The 16,350-nt window shown below is 42.9% G+C and overlaps 1 protein-coding gene across 7 annotated transcripts in view; it reads left to right on the forward strand.

Moving 5' to 3' along the window:
- Positions 1 to 16,350, forward strand: part of SNTG1 (syntrophin gamma 1) — a 316,811-nt gene that overhangs the window by 101,336 nt on the left and 199,125 nt on the right. Inside the window, exons 1-2 of one of the 7 annotated variants that reach the window (XM_067017519.1) lie at positions 8,912 to 9,052; positions 11,191 to 11,292. The exons of 4 other annotated variants lie outside the window; for them this stretch is intronic. The gene's annotated coding sequence lies outside the window, so the exon portion shown is untranslated. Of the gene's footprint in view, positions 1 to 8,911; positions 9,053 to 10,173; positions 10,209 to 11,190; positions 11,293 to 16,350 lie in introns of those variants that run through there. 2 more of the 7 variants (XM_067017518.1, XM_067017514.1) reach the window with 2 other exon arrangements.

Raw genomic sequence — 16,350 nt, forward strand, 5'->3', positions numbered from 1 at the left:
AATGAATAGTGGGATATTCCTCCTTAAATCAGAGCCTCAAAAATCCTATAGATGAAATGTCATTGATCATAATCTCACAGTCCTTAAAATCACATGAAACCCGAGCTTACAAGGCATAAGGAGCAAGTATAACAGAAGCAACGAACTCCAGGACCAACGTGGCAGAGCTTCCAGATAAAATAATCAGCATATGAAAGGCAGATGATACAAGAGAAGTGTAATTTTATTAACATAAGACAAAATAGAGCGTCTGAACAGAAGCCTTTCTAGAGATCAAACAGGAAATTTGATGCAAGTAGGAGAAACGAACAATTCTAAATTTTTATGGACCTAGTAGCATAAACTAAAAATATGTAAAGCCAAAAGAGAAAGAACTACAAGAGGAAATGGACATATCTACAGGTCTTTGGGGAGATTTTAATACACTTGTCTTCAAGACTGATAGTAAGTGTATGAAAGATTTGAACCACACAAATTATAAAGGAAAACCAAAGGGCATAGAGATGTGTCTTTTCTAAAACATTATATACATCTTGAACATCATTTTGTTCTGCAAAAATATACAGAAAAAACAGCAAGTCTTCTGAGAAGAGGCGAGTTGGGGGTGACAAAACCTGTATCGCTTTGTAACGAGAGCAGCAAACAAAAAGGAGTAATTGGGACTCGAGGGAGTCCTTGGACTGCACGTGCAGATGTGTGCGTGTGAACAGATGCTGGCACAGTGGTGACTAAAAATGTGCCGAAACGACAGACTGGAAGTGACGGCTCCGCCTTCTCTGGACCATGGCTGCTGGGTACAGAGACGAGCCAGATGGAGCCCCCTAACTGTGCCGCCTTATGGACCTGGTGTGAAAGGGGGCTGTTTCCCCCAGTTTCCCGGCGTGCTCGGTTAGAGAGACCGCGGGAGGTGAGCGCAGCGACGGCCAAGTGCAGCGGTGCAGCGCGAGCGGACGGCACCTCTCAGGGATGGAGCCTGGTCCCTAGCACCTCAAGGGGGGATGCTGCAGCGCTTTTCCTGCCAGAGTGGCAGCAACATTGAAGACTTCCATTTCCAAACAGAGGTCATATTCCACCGTCATTCTACCGACTCTTGCCTGGGATAGATTGTGGAGGAACAAATACAATTTTTCTCCTATTCCAAAATAATTACTCAACTAATGAATCATTCATGAGTGAATTTGCTTTACAGAAACACATGTTGTGCAGAATAGGTTGTATGTAGAACTGGGCTGGGCTTGTGGAGAGAATACATCTCCTCTGAATCAAGTCCATAAAACAAGTATTGGTATCGCATAGACTGTGTCCTCTGTGGCTACAGCACAATTAAGTTATTAGCACACTTAACAATCAGTAACAAGATAAAACCATTAAAACCCCCATGTAGTTTGAAGTTAAGACATTTAGAAATTAAAATTGTCTTCTAAGTACTTCATCATTCGAAGAAGAAAACATAATGGAAATGTATACAAATACATACAATATTGTAATATATAAATTATTAAATATAAAAATTTGTAGGACACAGAAATGTATAGCCTTTAATGCACTTACTGGGGAAAATGCAAGACTGAGAATTAATTTGAATGCTAAGAAAGATGCAATATAAAGAGAGAAATTATGAACATGATAATTAAAATGGAAACCCAACACAATAGAGAGGGTCAACAACACAGAAGTGTTAAAAAGAAAAGATAAAAAAACAAAAGATTAATACAAAACCATGACCAGTATGTAATACAAGGCCTTCTACTTCTGGTATTCCTCCCCACGGCGTACACACACGCACACACACGGCTGACCAGTTATAAGAACATACACCCAGAGGCAGCAAGGGAGAAGTAATGATATAGGAAAGATCTGGGAGAGGAGAGCAGAGAGCAATGCATGCTATGTGCTTGGCGCACTTTTCCCCTGCATTCTCCGGTTTGGGAGGAATTTGACAGCTCTGTGGCCCTATGGGGATAGCACTTTGAAGCTAGGGCTTTGCCGAACGTTAGGACCTTGAAAAGCCACATGTTAACAGAATAACCCTGAGTTGGACAGTTCCTCACCAGGGAATGCGCTCGGCCTCAAGCAACCTCCAGTGCCAAATTAGTCTGTTCCTGGAGTGCTAGTGTCTTCAGATGCAAACAAAAGCAAATGAGCATCCTCTCTGGAGGCAGATATCATCCTAGACTTTAAATTATTTCTGTAAACACCCTTTTCAAATACAGTGCTTTGCATGCAGTCAACATTGATGGCCAGCAGGAGGAGGAGATAAGAAAATGTGAATGAAAATTGCAGAAACAATAAGTAGTCAACAGAAATAAGTCTGCAGGGACTTCAGAGATTGGTGTTATCAGAAGCAGGCACTTAATACCAATAAATTTGAAAATTTATATAAAATTGAAAAAGTCCTAGAAATAATTTTAGGGCCAATTCCAAAAAAGACAAAGAAGCTTAATGTTAAGGAATTCAAAGCGATATTAACGGGGCGGGGATGAAGAAGGACTGCTAATGGGTACAGGCTTTTTCTGGGGGGTAACAAACCTTTTCCGGAATCAGACCCTGGTGGTAGGTACATAAACTCATGACCACACTGAAAACCACTAAATTGTACACTTTAAAGGAAAAGAAACATTAAATGTCTCCCTGTGGCGGAATAGCTTAATTTGTAAGTTTCACTGATTATTCAGGAAACAAATCATTTCAGTCTTTTTTTTCTCTAGCTTTATTGAGACGCCTTTGAAATGTAATGTTGTGTAAGGTTACGATGTACGACGTGATGACTTGATGCATATATGTATGTATGTATATCATGAAATGACCACTTAGGCTAGTTAATGCTTTCCTAACCTCACATAAATACTATTTGTTTGTAGTGAGGACATTTGCGCTCTACCCTCTTAGCAACTCTCACGTACACGATACCGGGTTGCTAAGTACTGTTACCATGCTGTCCTTAAGTTCCCAGAACTCATGTATCTGGTACTGGATGATCATTACCTCCCTGGGTTTATTATAGGAGAGAAAGGTATGTTCAACATTAGAAAATCTATTTTTAATTAGAAAATTTTGAAGGTATCAAATATATGCAGATGTAAACGTAACAACCCCACGTGTTGGTTTCCCAGCAGCCTTAGCAGCTGTCAAAGCAGGACCAGTGTCCTTTCTCCTCCATCCTCCATCCACTTCCCTCTACTTGCTTTGTCTATTTCGACGCAAATCCTAGACATCCTAAAACTTCCTTTTTAAGTAATTTAGTAAGCGTATCTAAAAAATAAAAACACATTTTCAGAATCACAAGTGCAATACATCATTATCACAAGTAATGCTTTAGTATCAACAAGTATTTAGTGCTTAAATTTTCCCCAGGTGTTTCATAACACTTTGTAATACCTTATTCAAATCAGGAGCCAAATAAAGATCATACAGTTAAGACCCTTAAAAAAATTTTTTTTCTTGCTGTTTTCTCTTGAAATAACCAGGACCTCTACCTGATAGTGTTTCTTAGAGACTGATTGTTTTCAATCGCATTACTGTGAACTAATTTAATATATTTATGTTCCTATGCTCCCTATATATTCCCTGAAAAATCTCATCAAATGGGCTTGAGGAGATTCAAGATCCATTATTTTCTCAAGAATACTTAATTGGTGATGTTATATACATCAATCAGAAGCTGCATGTTTGATTTTCTCTCTTTTTATGAAGCCAGCCATCACCAGTGACCATTGACTAGATCTGTTATTCAATTAGAATTTTGGAAATGATCTTAATGCATTACCTAGAATACATTTGTAATGGAAAACTTCCGTTTTATCCGAGAAGCTTTTACATTGTATGTAAAAGACAATGACAAAGGACAAAGCTACATTACTTTTCTTTACTTACAAGTTTTCGAAATGTCAATATTTCCCCCAAAGCATTCTTCAAGGAGGCAAAAGGAGAGTTTTATAGCAACTCTTTAAATTCATATTTTAAACACATTTATTTCATCACTGAATATTCTTATTGATGCCAAAATCTCGACTTAAATTGTTTTCTGTGTCCGTATGATGCATCTTCAGCAGTGTTTGATGTTGTTTTGCCTTCTACGGTAACAAGATTCCTCAGGCTTATATATTACTTGCCCTGGAATTAGCTAAGCCTTTAAAAAAATATTTAGAGACGAAACTCTGGGCAGTGTGGCTACTCAGTGCTACCCACACACTCAGGCTTTCTAGGCCTCTTAGTAGAAAGATGGGTCACATCAGGGGATCATGCTTCCACTCCTGTTAAAATCGTGGAGTTGTGGCTGAAACTCTTTGGCTCTGCGTCTGTATCGTCTTGCTCCCACATGGAAAAATCCTGGTTCCGAACAGCACAGGAACTTACTGCTGTTCGTCGGGAAACTCTTCTACTACTTCTTTCTTCATTTCTTCTATGATACTTATTCTGTTCAGTTTCTGCATAGTACTCAGTTCTATTACAATAGGATATGTTCTCTTTTGAAAAAAATTCACTCCATCTAGGTTTTAAAATGTATTTATGAGGAGTTTTGTAAAGTGGCGTCTTAGGCTTTTGAATTTTCCTCTCTATAGTTATTCCCCCTTTTAAATTTATTTATTTTATTTATTTTTGGCTGCGTTGGGTCTTCGTTGCTGCGTGCGGGCTTTTCTCTAGTTGCAGCGAGCAGGGACTACTATTCCTTGCAGTGTGCGGACTTCTCATTGCGGTGGCTTCTCTTGTTGTGGAGCACGGGCTCTAGGCGCGTGGGCTTCAGTAGTTGCGGCACGTGAGCTCAGTAGTTGTGGCTCGTGGGCTCTAGAGCGCAGGCTCAGAAGTTGTGGCACCCGGGCTTAGTTGCTCTGCAGCATGTGGGATCTTCCCGGACCAGGGCTTGAACCCGTGTTCCCTGCATTGGAAGGTGGATTCTTAACCACTGCGCCACCAGGGAAGCCCTTATTCCCCGTTTCAGTCTCCAATTTTATAGTTGTGCTTTGTCTCTCTCTATCTTTTTAATCCTTTAGGTTGGTTAGGAGTTTTGCTGTTTTATTGATTTCATTAATGAATCAATATTTGCATTTATATAGTAGTTCCAATTCTGGAAGTGTTTGTTTTTTAATTCCTTTTTTGATTTATAATTACTAATTCCATTCTTCTGCTCTTTGTTTTCATCTTATTTTACTTGTTTTTAATTCAGTAGAATTTTTAATTCATTTCTTTGTTTTTATTTCCAAGAGGTTCAATTCCTGATGTCATAAATTTCTTTCTTAGAATTCTTTTAGCTGTTTTCCAGAGTCTGAAATATTATGAAATCATATCATTGTTTTAAAGTAATTCTGTCATTTTCATTTTGAATTTTTATTTAATCTAATGATGTCAAGTAAAACTTTTTTTGTTTTGCATTTGTGCTAATTTTAAGTAATTTATTGTACCTACATTCAAATTGTGTTGTTACATTCTTTGTATTTGGGGGAAATTATTGAGACGGTTTTTAAGACGAGAAACAGAACACGTTGGCCAGTTGTTCCGCGGCTGCTTAAATGAAGACAGAGTCTGTGCCGTCAGGGCTGAGTTATGAACCAGAGCTTGTAAAGCCCGTCTCTAGCTGCTGAGCCTCAAGTAGCCCGCTAAGGTTTCCCACTGAGCGAGGATGCTCAGCTGTCGGGCGAGGACCACGTGGCAATTCAATTTCTCCTGCTCTCAGAGCATCAGCAGAGTTTCTACCCCCCGCTCCTCTCCTCCTGCAGAGCTGCTGGCACCACCAGGACTGCTGCTGTGTGTGTGGTTAGGCTCCCTTGCAAATATCTGGGGTTTGGGGGATACTCTGTCAATATTGCTCTAGATCTGGTCCATAGTTTTGCTTTTTTCCTTTTCTCATTTCCTTGTTTGTCTTACCCGACTTGCTCCGTTCTCTTTTATTTCAGGGGTAGGAAAGGGGTTGAAGATTGGGAAATCCATCAATATCTTGACCAGACTTTGATCTCAGTCATTTAATGTGACAGTATTTCAAATAGTTAAAACAGCATCAGGCAAAACCCTCCAATTGCTCCTTCTGAGATACGCACACCCTTTGACTTCCATTACATCTTGAAATTATAAAGTATTATAATTTGAGAGTAATTACACTACTTTGGCTTCTGCTAATGGATGGGAAGTTGGGGGGATAGTTGGAGGAACAGTTAAAACTGAGAGAGTTGTGACCAGGGTTACTAGAAAAGCAGGCCGAACGACCTCTTAGGACTTGCAGAGACCATCGTACACGTGCCTGCCGGACTTCTGCAGCACGCGGTGCCCAGAGGGCCCCTGCTGAGGAGAGCACGTGAGCAGCAGTCAAAGGGGATGATGGATCCCTGCTTTTGACGGGTAAACCAGCCTTTCTGAGCCTATTGCTTATTTTAAGTCTCCCGGAGCATTTGTATTTTATCCTGCTGGTTTTGTGTTTTTATTTTTAGCGGAAGGTGATGACAGCCTGAACTGATTTTTTTCAAATACCCAAAGTCACACTTGTCTTTTCAATAATGTTTGCTGAATAGATGCGGTTTACTTAGTTAAAAGAGTTAAAATTCCATTGAGGTCCCTTTAGTTATAGCTGAAATAATTTAACTTTTATGAACCATCATTAAACTTTTACCCTGTTTTCACTTTGTGAGTTCATTTCACAAACTAAACTTTCCTCGAAATTTTACATTTTCTGTTTCATACCAAGAGCACCGTCATCTGTGGGGCGGAGAGGAAGCTGGGAACGAGCAGTGGAGGCACTTCTGCTGCTGACGGGACAGAATCAGGGTTAGTGGTCGCAGTTGTCTCAGCCGATGCCCGAGCAATAGAGCTGCTTCTTTAGGTCTTCGATTCATTCCCTTGCCCGCAAGTAAAATGGTTTATAACACAATTTTAGGCATAAATAATTTTGATTATTTTTACCAATTTTTTCATAAAGCTCTTTTTTTTTTTTTTTTTTTTTTGCGGTGCGCGGGCCTCTCACTGTCGTGGCCCCTCCCGTTGCGGAGCACAGGCTCCGGACGCGCAGGCTCAGCGGCCACGGCTCACGGGCCCAGCCGCCCCGCGGCACGTGGGATCCTCCCGGACCGGGGCACGAACCCGCGTCCCCTGCGTCGGCAGGCGGACTCTCAACCACTGCGCCACCAGGGAAGCCCACACAGGTAACTTTTTTTTTTTTGCGGTACGTGTGGGCCTCTCACTGCTGTGGCCTCTCCCATTGCGGAGCACAGGCTCCAGACGCGCAGGCGCAGCGGCCATGGCTCACGGGCTCAGTCGCTCCGCGGCACGTGGGATCTTCCCGGACCAGGGCACGAACCCGTGTCTCCCGCATCGGCAGGCGGACTCTCAACCACTGCGCCACCAGGGAAGCCCATAAAGCTCTTTTTTACTTGTGAGAGATTCATACTCTGAATTCATATTTTTTTATCTCAAGGAAATGATGTGTGTGTATCTTTCTGTCTTACTTTTTTTCTAACAATAAGGATAGTAAGTAGAAGAAAGGTAGCTTTTAATGGAATTAAGTCTTTGTAGAGTCAAAAAGTGTCCACTCTAAAAGCCATCCAGAAATTCACGAGGGCATAGGATAAATTCCTCTATTATTGGGAAGTTAGGATAAGCAAGAAGACTGTGTCATGTAGGTGTGGATGAGGACCCGTAGTGGGGTAAAAATGTTACGATAAACTTAATGATTTAAAAGATAAAGTTGTGCATTTGTCCAGGGCTTTTATTTTACAAAATGTTGTGGCAGACCGTAGGGACTTAAAAAAATTTTTTTTCTACTTTCTGGTTTTAGATTCATGTGAATCCTTGTGTTATATTAAGGCCAAAAATATAGGGAGGAGGGCTGACAGTGTGAGATGGAACAGCTGGGCACCAGAGTTACGATTTGGGAGACGCCAGTTCAGACTGGATGGGGCTCAATGAGGTGACAGCAGGGTGTCAGGTGAATGGAGGAGAAACGATGCTCTTGGTGGAAGACAGTCTTCCATGGTTTTAGCCTCTGGCCTGCAGCAGGGACCAAGATGAGGCTCCGTGATATTCCTGTAAACATGTAGGGGCTGCAGACGGGACAGGGGATTTGGGGGGGGGGCACTCCCATGCGTGCGTGGGCAGGCACGCCGTGTCTGAGGAGTCCCTTCACGGCCTTGGGTACTGCTCTGGGGTTAGGAGGACAAAGTTGAGTTCTTGGGAAGACAAGCGTAAGGTAGTGCCACAATCCTCCGGGAAGTTGCAGTAACAGCTGCCAGTGAGGGCGCCGAGAAACACGAGCTAAGGTCACAGCTTGCAGGCCAGCGGGGGAGGGCGGGGCCGGAGGGTGACCAAGACTCTACAGCGTGCAACAAGCTTCATTATCAGAAGGGATGTCCCACAGGGCGCACAGCGGGAGCTCAGGAAACAGCAGGGCCGCGCTGACACGGTCTCAAGTCATCTGAGCAAAGACCGTTCCCAGAGGGTCCTGAGGTCCAGGAGCAAATACTACGGAAAAGCCGCACCGTGGGGACGGAGACACAGCCTCAGGATCCCGCTCCCTTCCAGCATCACACCTGCATTGAGCCGCGACCCGCGTGTCTGAGAGCTGTTGAAAATAAGGGTGGACGGAGGTGGGTGAGCCTGGGTGTGAGCTCGAGGTGGGGGAGGGGTCTTCTGATCGCTACTAGTTCATTAAACAAGGCGTTGACGATGACCTCAGATGGTATTTAAAAAGTAGCCTTGGAGAAGTTGAGGTGCTTATGCAAGGTGAAACGGATGGCAGGCGATAGGGTCAGGCATTTTCTAACATGTTCCTTCTGTCACATCCCAGAGTCGTTCTAATTGCGCTCATTCATTTTAATGACTTATTTTACTGGTATTACTGCTTAGTATTAATTCTTGATAGTTTTTCAGAAGTGGCTTTCTCTCTCTCTCTCTCTCCTTCCAATAAAGTTGTTTATGTCTTGCTGGCTGGACTAGAGCACCCACGCATCCCAGACTACCTAGGGGCGTTCCCGGGGCCTGCAGACCGAGCGGTGGACGGTTTTCATCTCGAGGGTTAACCAGACTCTTTCCCTCTCCCCGACGCCCGAGAGAGTCGGCCCGCTGCAGTGCGGTGAGCTCAGAACCCTGCCTGAGGCCTCACACTCCTGAGAGCAGCGGTCGGGTGTTCAGACCAGAGACCCTGGTGTCTTTTGAGCTTGACGGTTAAACAAATGAAGGCAGTGTGGCAGCGGGGGTCCTGTCGTCACGGCACCCTTGGGTGCTCAGTGACCCACCAGAGCTCAGGTGACCGAGGGGTGCAGGAGCCTCCTCTCCTGGTTGACGTGAAACAGGACAGAACGCGCGTGAATGCACAGTGCAAACTGTGACAAATGTTCAGACTACTAAGTATTGCTTCAGTGGTCCAAGTCAGTTATCCTGAAATTGGGAGAAATGTTACGTAATTGTAATCTCAAAAACCAGGGCCAATGTAATAGCCTGCTGAAAGCGTTAACAACTAAGTAATTAAAGAAAGACATCAAAAACCATGAACTGGGCTTCCCTGGTGGCGCAGCGGTGGAGAGTCCGCCTGCCGATGCAGGGGACGTGGGTTCGTGCCCCGGTCCGGGAAGATCCCACGTGCCGCGGAGCGGCTGGGCCCGTGAGCCGTGGCCGCTGGGCCTGCGCGTCCGGAGCCTGTGCTCCGCAACGGGAGAGGCCGCAGCAGTGAGAGGCCCGCGTACAGAAAAAAACAAACAAAAACATGAACTATGCCTTAATAAAATATATTTAAATGGTTCATGCACAGAAATAATATACACCTGACGTTGGATTCATTCAACGTGACGCTATTGAGATTGGGTTCGTCGAGATTATATGACCACTGAAAGCTGAAGCAGAAAATGACACCCTTACTCTCCACCCTCTGCGATAGTTTGCTATTTTGCTAGGGCTGCAGTAACAAAGTATCACCAGCTGGGGGGCTCCTGCAACAGAAATCGATCGTCTCACAGTCTAGAGGCTAAAAGGGCAAGATTAAGGTGTGGGCAGGGCTGGCCCCTTCTGAGGCTGTGAGGGACCTGTCCAGGCCTCTCCTTGACCTGTAGATGACCTTCTCCCTGTGTCCCCTTACTTCACAGCTTCCTTCTACCTCTTCAAGTCTGCCTCTGTACCCAAATTATGCCTTTTCATGACACCAGTCATGGTGGGTCAGGGCCCAGCCTAATGGCCTCATTTAAACTTGACCACCTTTATGAAGACCATCTCTCCAAAGAAGGTCACATTCTGAGGTACTGGTTTTTAGCACTTCAACATACGAATTTTGGGGGGGATGTAAGTCCACCTGTAACACACTCTCTACAGCCCTCCTGACTTGCTGTCAAATAAAACTGATGAGTCTTCCCCCAGTGCCTCCGTTAAGAATCAACTTTCTACTTTTCTCCAGTCCTGCCATCGTAAACCCAATTCCCTCAAGGGCGAATGTGCCCTTATAGATCTCTGCATTTCCAAACGTTGATTTCCCTTTTCCCAAAAGCTTTTTCTCTGCTTGACACCTTCATAAATTCCCCCTCATCCTGCTGAACTCTGTCAGACTGTCAATTCCTCTGTGACGCTTTATACTAATTCCCACCCCAGCCTTGACAACAGTAAATTCTCCAGGATCTCTCTGGCTCGTCTGCTCCTTGTAATGAGATTATACTTTCTGAAATGAATAATTTTTTTCTATTTATTTATAGCTAGGTATTTCCACAGCCCAGTGCAAAAATGGGGTACACAAAACACAGCAACCACTCAATTGGGGTTAAAAGAGCAAATAAAGAGTAAAAAGGTGAATTTCTGGAAATGAAGATAGATAGTGGTGATGCTGGCATGATATCAGCAGTGGCTCTTTTATTTGGTACTTACCATGTGCCATATATGTGTTCACTGTTTTGCAAAGTCTATTCTTATTTTCAAAATAAAAAATATGACACAGTGTAGTTAAATAACCTGCCTCGGCTTATGAAGTCATTAAAAGTGGATGCCGGGAGAAACATGACAATGAAACTCAAAGCCTGTATTCACAGCCAACACAAAGCATCTCCTAGCCAAGAAAACACTCCCTGGTGGGGGGCTCCGTGACAGGCGGTGCTGCTTATTTTGCAGAATCACCTTCCTGTCGGCGCCCTTCCTAGAAACTCAGAGATCTTATCCTCAAGTCTCCCTCTACAGCTTGGTTTGTAATTAGCACAGAAATCCCCCGGTAATTTCTCACTTATTCTTCAACTTCAGACCCGGGTTTCCTCTTGGCGATGTCAAGACTAAGAAGAGCTGAATGGGAACTGAAGCCAAGGACTGACTAACTAGGCATTTCTATTCTGCAAGACTTCCACTGCTAAGGATTGGGGATCTCTTGCATTCTCACTTATTTTGCTCCAAACATTTTTGTCGTCTTCTAGTCATTTTCATTCAATTCACTCCAATCTGCATTGTAGCCGTTCTGATGTTATTCATCTGTGAGGCTTTATTTGCTATAGCTTATTCAATGAACCTTCTCTCCTTTTTAATTGACCTTTTTAGATCTGAGCTCATCACAGAGCAGAGAGCTATCTCTGCATCCACAATTAGTTTTTAGAAACCTGTAGTTTTCTTTCTCATCAGGGTCGTTTATAATTACAGTGTCAGACCTTTATTTTTAGAATGGAGCACAGGCATTTATTACCTTTAGCTGTGATTATTATTCTTACCACTCAGCTGATTTCCTTTCGTCTAAAAGCCTCTCTCTCTCTAATTCATTTTATAACTACGTCGCCTTTCTATTGCTGTGAACTACCTTCTGAAGGATCTTGGAGCACTTTCTAGCCTTCACTGCCATCATGTGTATCGCCTCGGGCTGTCCTAACACGGCACCACACACCGGGTGGCTTAAGAGACAGACATTTATAGTCTCCACGCTTGTGAAGACTAGAAGTCCAAAGTCAAGGTGTCAGTAGAGTTGATTGGTTCCTTCTGAGGTTGTGAAGAAAAATCTTTTCCATGCCTCTTTCCTAGCCTCTCTCCTCAGCCAAAGCCTACCTTAACATCTAAGACTAGAAATCATACAATGCCTGCTATGAGACCATAATAGAATAAGACTGGTGTCGAAAACATACTTGATAAAGTCCAACACTCACTTATGAAAACACTCTCAATAATTTAGGAATAGATGGAAACGTAATTGATAGAGAACATCTACAGAAAGATACAGCAACACTGTAACATAAATCGTAGTTACAGTGATAGAGTGCGTGCTTCCCCTCACATCATGAACAAGGCAAGAACGTCCATTTTCATCACTCTTAGTCAACACAGTATGAGGAGGTAAATGCCATACATATTGGAAATGAAGAAATAAAACGATGCCGATTTTCCAATGACATAATCGGCTATGTAGAAAATCACAGTAAATCTGCAGAAAACTCCTAGAAATAATATGTTGCTTTAGCAAGGTTACTGGATATAAGACCAATGTGAAAACTTCATATGCATTTTGTTATACTAACAATAAACATGAAACAAAAATTAAAAACACGATACCATTTAAAACCTCCCCTCAAAATGAAATACATTAATAAAAATAACAAAACATGTATAGGATCCGTATGCTGAAAATCACAAAATGTTGCTGAATGAAATCAAGGAGGATTTAAGTACATGGAGAGACGTACTGTGTTCAAGAAGCCATGGATTCTATGAGTTATGGTATTCTGAGTAACGAGGTCAGTTTTCACCCAGAGGGACCTAGAGACTTAATGTGATATCTATCAACATCCCAGCAATTTTTTATTGAAAAGATGAGATCATTTAGAGTATACATACTGGTGGGCTAGAGTAGCCAAAAATAATCCTGAAAAAAAAAAAAGGGAGAATAACGTGGGAAGAATCACTCTCCCCCAAATCAAGCCTTACTATGTAGCCACAATAATCCAGGCAGAGGGAGAGGAGCACACACCAGTGGGACACAGGACAGCAGAAAACCCAGGAATAGATACATATATATGCCCAACAAATTTTGAAAAACGTGTGAAAGCAAGTTTTTGGAGGTAGGACAAACTTTTCATCAACTAATATTTGAGCAATTACATACGGATAAGGAAAAATGGGCTAAACCTCACACCTTATACAAAAATTAACTCAAAATCAATCACAGATTTAAACATAAAATGTAAAGCTATAAAACTTAAAAGATTTGAGATCTAGAACTGGGCCAAGGATTCTTAGTCCAAACAACAAAAGCATGATCCGTAAAAGGAAGAATTCATAAAACTTCAAAACATTCAGTGTGCAAAATACCTAAGAGGATGAAAGGACAAACTGCAGGCTGCGGACAAATACCTGCAAAGGATAATGTAGCATCTGGAATATATTAACACTCTTACTAACCTTAACAGTCATACACCAAAAAATCCACAGCTAAAATGGGTAAGAGGTTGGAAGAGACACTTCACTAGAGAGGCTATACAGATGAAAGCGAGCGCGTGCAGAGACGCCCCCTATCATCAGTCAGCAGGGAAATGCCATTTGAAACCACAGTGACATTTTACTACACACCGATCAGAATGGTTAAAGTTTAAAATAGTGACATCATCAAATGCCGGTGAGGATCTGCAGAGAAGCAGATCATGTATATGTCGAAGATGGAAATGGAAAAAAGGTCCACAGTCATTTTGGACAACAATTTGTCGGTTTCTCATAAAACTAAATGTACAACTCCTACAACCCCCAAATTGCATTTATCCCACAGAAATGGAGAGTTACAGTCACATAAAAAACTTAGCAATTGTTCGTAGCAGCTTTCTTTATGTGTAATAGTCAGATTGGATGCTACCTAGATGTCCTTTAGTGGATGAAGGGTTAAACAAAGGTACTTCCATGCCACGGAGTAAGTTAGCAGTGAGAAGAAAAAAAATATTGAAACACAGTAAACAGGAGAATGCCAAGGGAATTAGGCTGAGTGAATAAAGTCCATTTCAAAAGGTTACATACTATATGATTCTTTTTACATGCCATTTTTTAAGTGACAAAATTACAGAAACTGCGAACATCAGTGGCCTCCAGTTGTTATCAAGGAGGCGGAGCCGGAGCCGGAGGCAGCAGGGAAAGTGGGTGAAGGTAGAAGGTAACTGGGAGGCTCCTCGTGCCCTAGGGCTCTTCCCTCTCTTGTTTGTGGTTGCGGGTATGTGCACCTACACATGAAACAACATTAATAATGATAATAATGCAGTTAAATCCAACAGAAGCACATTGCTGCAAATAGAGCTGAGAAAAAAATTTTTTTTTTTTTTTTTTGCCGTACTTGGGTCTCTCACTGTCGTGGCCTCTCCTGTTGCGGAGCACAGGCTCCGGACGCGCAGGCCCAGCGGCCACAGCTCACGGGCCCAGCCGCTCCGCGGCACGTGGGATCTTCCCGGACCGGGGCACGAACCCGCGTCCCCTGCATTGGCAGGCGGACTCTCAACCTCTGCGCCACCAGGGAAGCCCAAGCCGAGAACATTTGAATTAAATTGGTGGACTGTACCAATGGCATAATTCTCGTTGGGATATTTTACTAGTTTTCCAAGGTGCTACCATTGGGGGAAGGTGTATAAAGGGTACACTGCATCTCTCTGTGTTAATTCTTACAACTGCATGTCAATCTAAAATTTACTTGAAATAAAGGTTTCTTAAAAACAAATTATGTGCAGAAAAAATTATATTTGAGTATATGCTCCATGTTGATCATACATTAGAGTAGTTACATGTATGTGCATAGCCCTGTGCTGTGAATCTGTATAATAAGTGTATGCACACTTTCAGTATTTTACCATGTATAATAGCTTACATAAACATAATTTGAAGCAGGAAAAAGAAAAGAAAAATAACCATACATATATAGTTTTCGCCTTCAAGGATTCCTAAGTTAAGAAATGAGATGCACACAAATGATTTTGGTATAGGGCAGAATGCGTAAGTTACGCAAAAGACATACACATGTTTACTCTGTAAGCAGAAGAGGCCGATGGCAGTGCTTGTTGTAAAAGCCCATGGAACACGGGCATTTTGGGGTCATCTTTAAAGACAGGAAGATTTTTGTAAACGTAAATTAGTAAGAGGGGTAAATTCAGGGTGACAGAAACAAGATGGCAAAGCCCAATCAGCCCATTTCTTCCAAATCAAGAGTTCTGTGCGAAAACATTGTCCAGAAAAACATCAAAGCCAGACTTTAGAAGGGCTGGAATGCCAAGTTTGTTAGGGTCAGTAGGTGTCTCAGTGGGGCCACACAGACATAATACACACAATCTGATGAGAACATATATTGTCAAAGCTCTCAGTCCTATGCTAGACTAAACGTATTAAGAAGGGTCAAGAAATATAAACAGGAAAGTTACTTTAGTAAGTAACAGTTACCTTGTGAATTAAACATCGAAAGCCTGTTAAGGTTGGAGCGCAGAGCGGTCCCGTAACCAGGCTGTAAAGCCCGAGGAACTGGGGTTCGCGTGGTCCGTGAAAGCAGTGAGCTGAGATGCATTCAGGAGTCCCCCGTCCCGGAAGCTCAGTGCGGGAAGGGATGGCGCCCTCTGTGCAGGGCGTCACGCTCAGTACTTCGCACAGCGCCTGGGGCGTGGCAACGGGTCAGTGTGCGTCTTCACCGAACCTTGAATGCGCGCGCATGCGTGAGCTAGAATCACTAGGCTCAGCGCGTGTTGATTCTGCGCGTCACAGAGAAGGGGGGTGTGGGAAGGGAGAGCTGCGAAGCCCTGGTGTCTGGTGGGGAGAGGTTCTGTGAAGATGGGGAAATCGCAGCCTTACCCTGTGGGTGATGAGACGATCCGTGTGGCTGTTGTGCAGTGCCTTTGGGCGCACTTGGAATACGGTGAAAGTTAACTCTCACTATGCTCTTGCTGCCTCTGTTATTGACACCTAGAAACACTCAGAGTCAGAAAAACAGACGAACCTGCTCATTTTTTCTGTGCGGAAACATGAGACACTATATACCAAATTCGCAGCCACAGTGAGCACTGGGTTTGGGCGATTAACTGGAGGCACGTCATCGCTGGCAAGCACGGTTAGGGGAAGAGATTACACAGGCATGTGAGGAGTGGGAAGTATTATTAAAAACATGTCAGCTTTTGGTATTCCGTCCCTAATCCTTTCGGAAGATCCATTCTTATGCCAACAAACTGTAAGAAGAATGATAGTGACATTTACCGAAGAACTACAAACAGTATAACTTTCCATTTTAATGTACCATCTTTCTCATGTTTACCCAGAGCTCAGAAAGTTTTTGTGCTTATATGAAATTCACAGTGGCTTTTTTTCCACTTCTTTTTAAAATCACTAACAAATATTTTCTTTCAACGTCCACTTAAAATCTCAAAGTCGGAGGGGCTTTCTGATAATGAATAGCAGTGACATCATTTTAATCAACTCTAC

The sequence above is a fragment of the Kogia breviceps genome, chromosome 17 (genome assembly GCF_026419965.1).
Source record: "Kogia breviceps isolate mKogBre1 chromosome 17, mKogBre1 haplotype 1, whole genome shotgun sequence".
Classification (NCBI taxonomy): Eukaryota; Metazoa; Chordata; class Mammalia; order Artiodactyla; family Physeteridae; genus Kogia; species Kogia breviceps.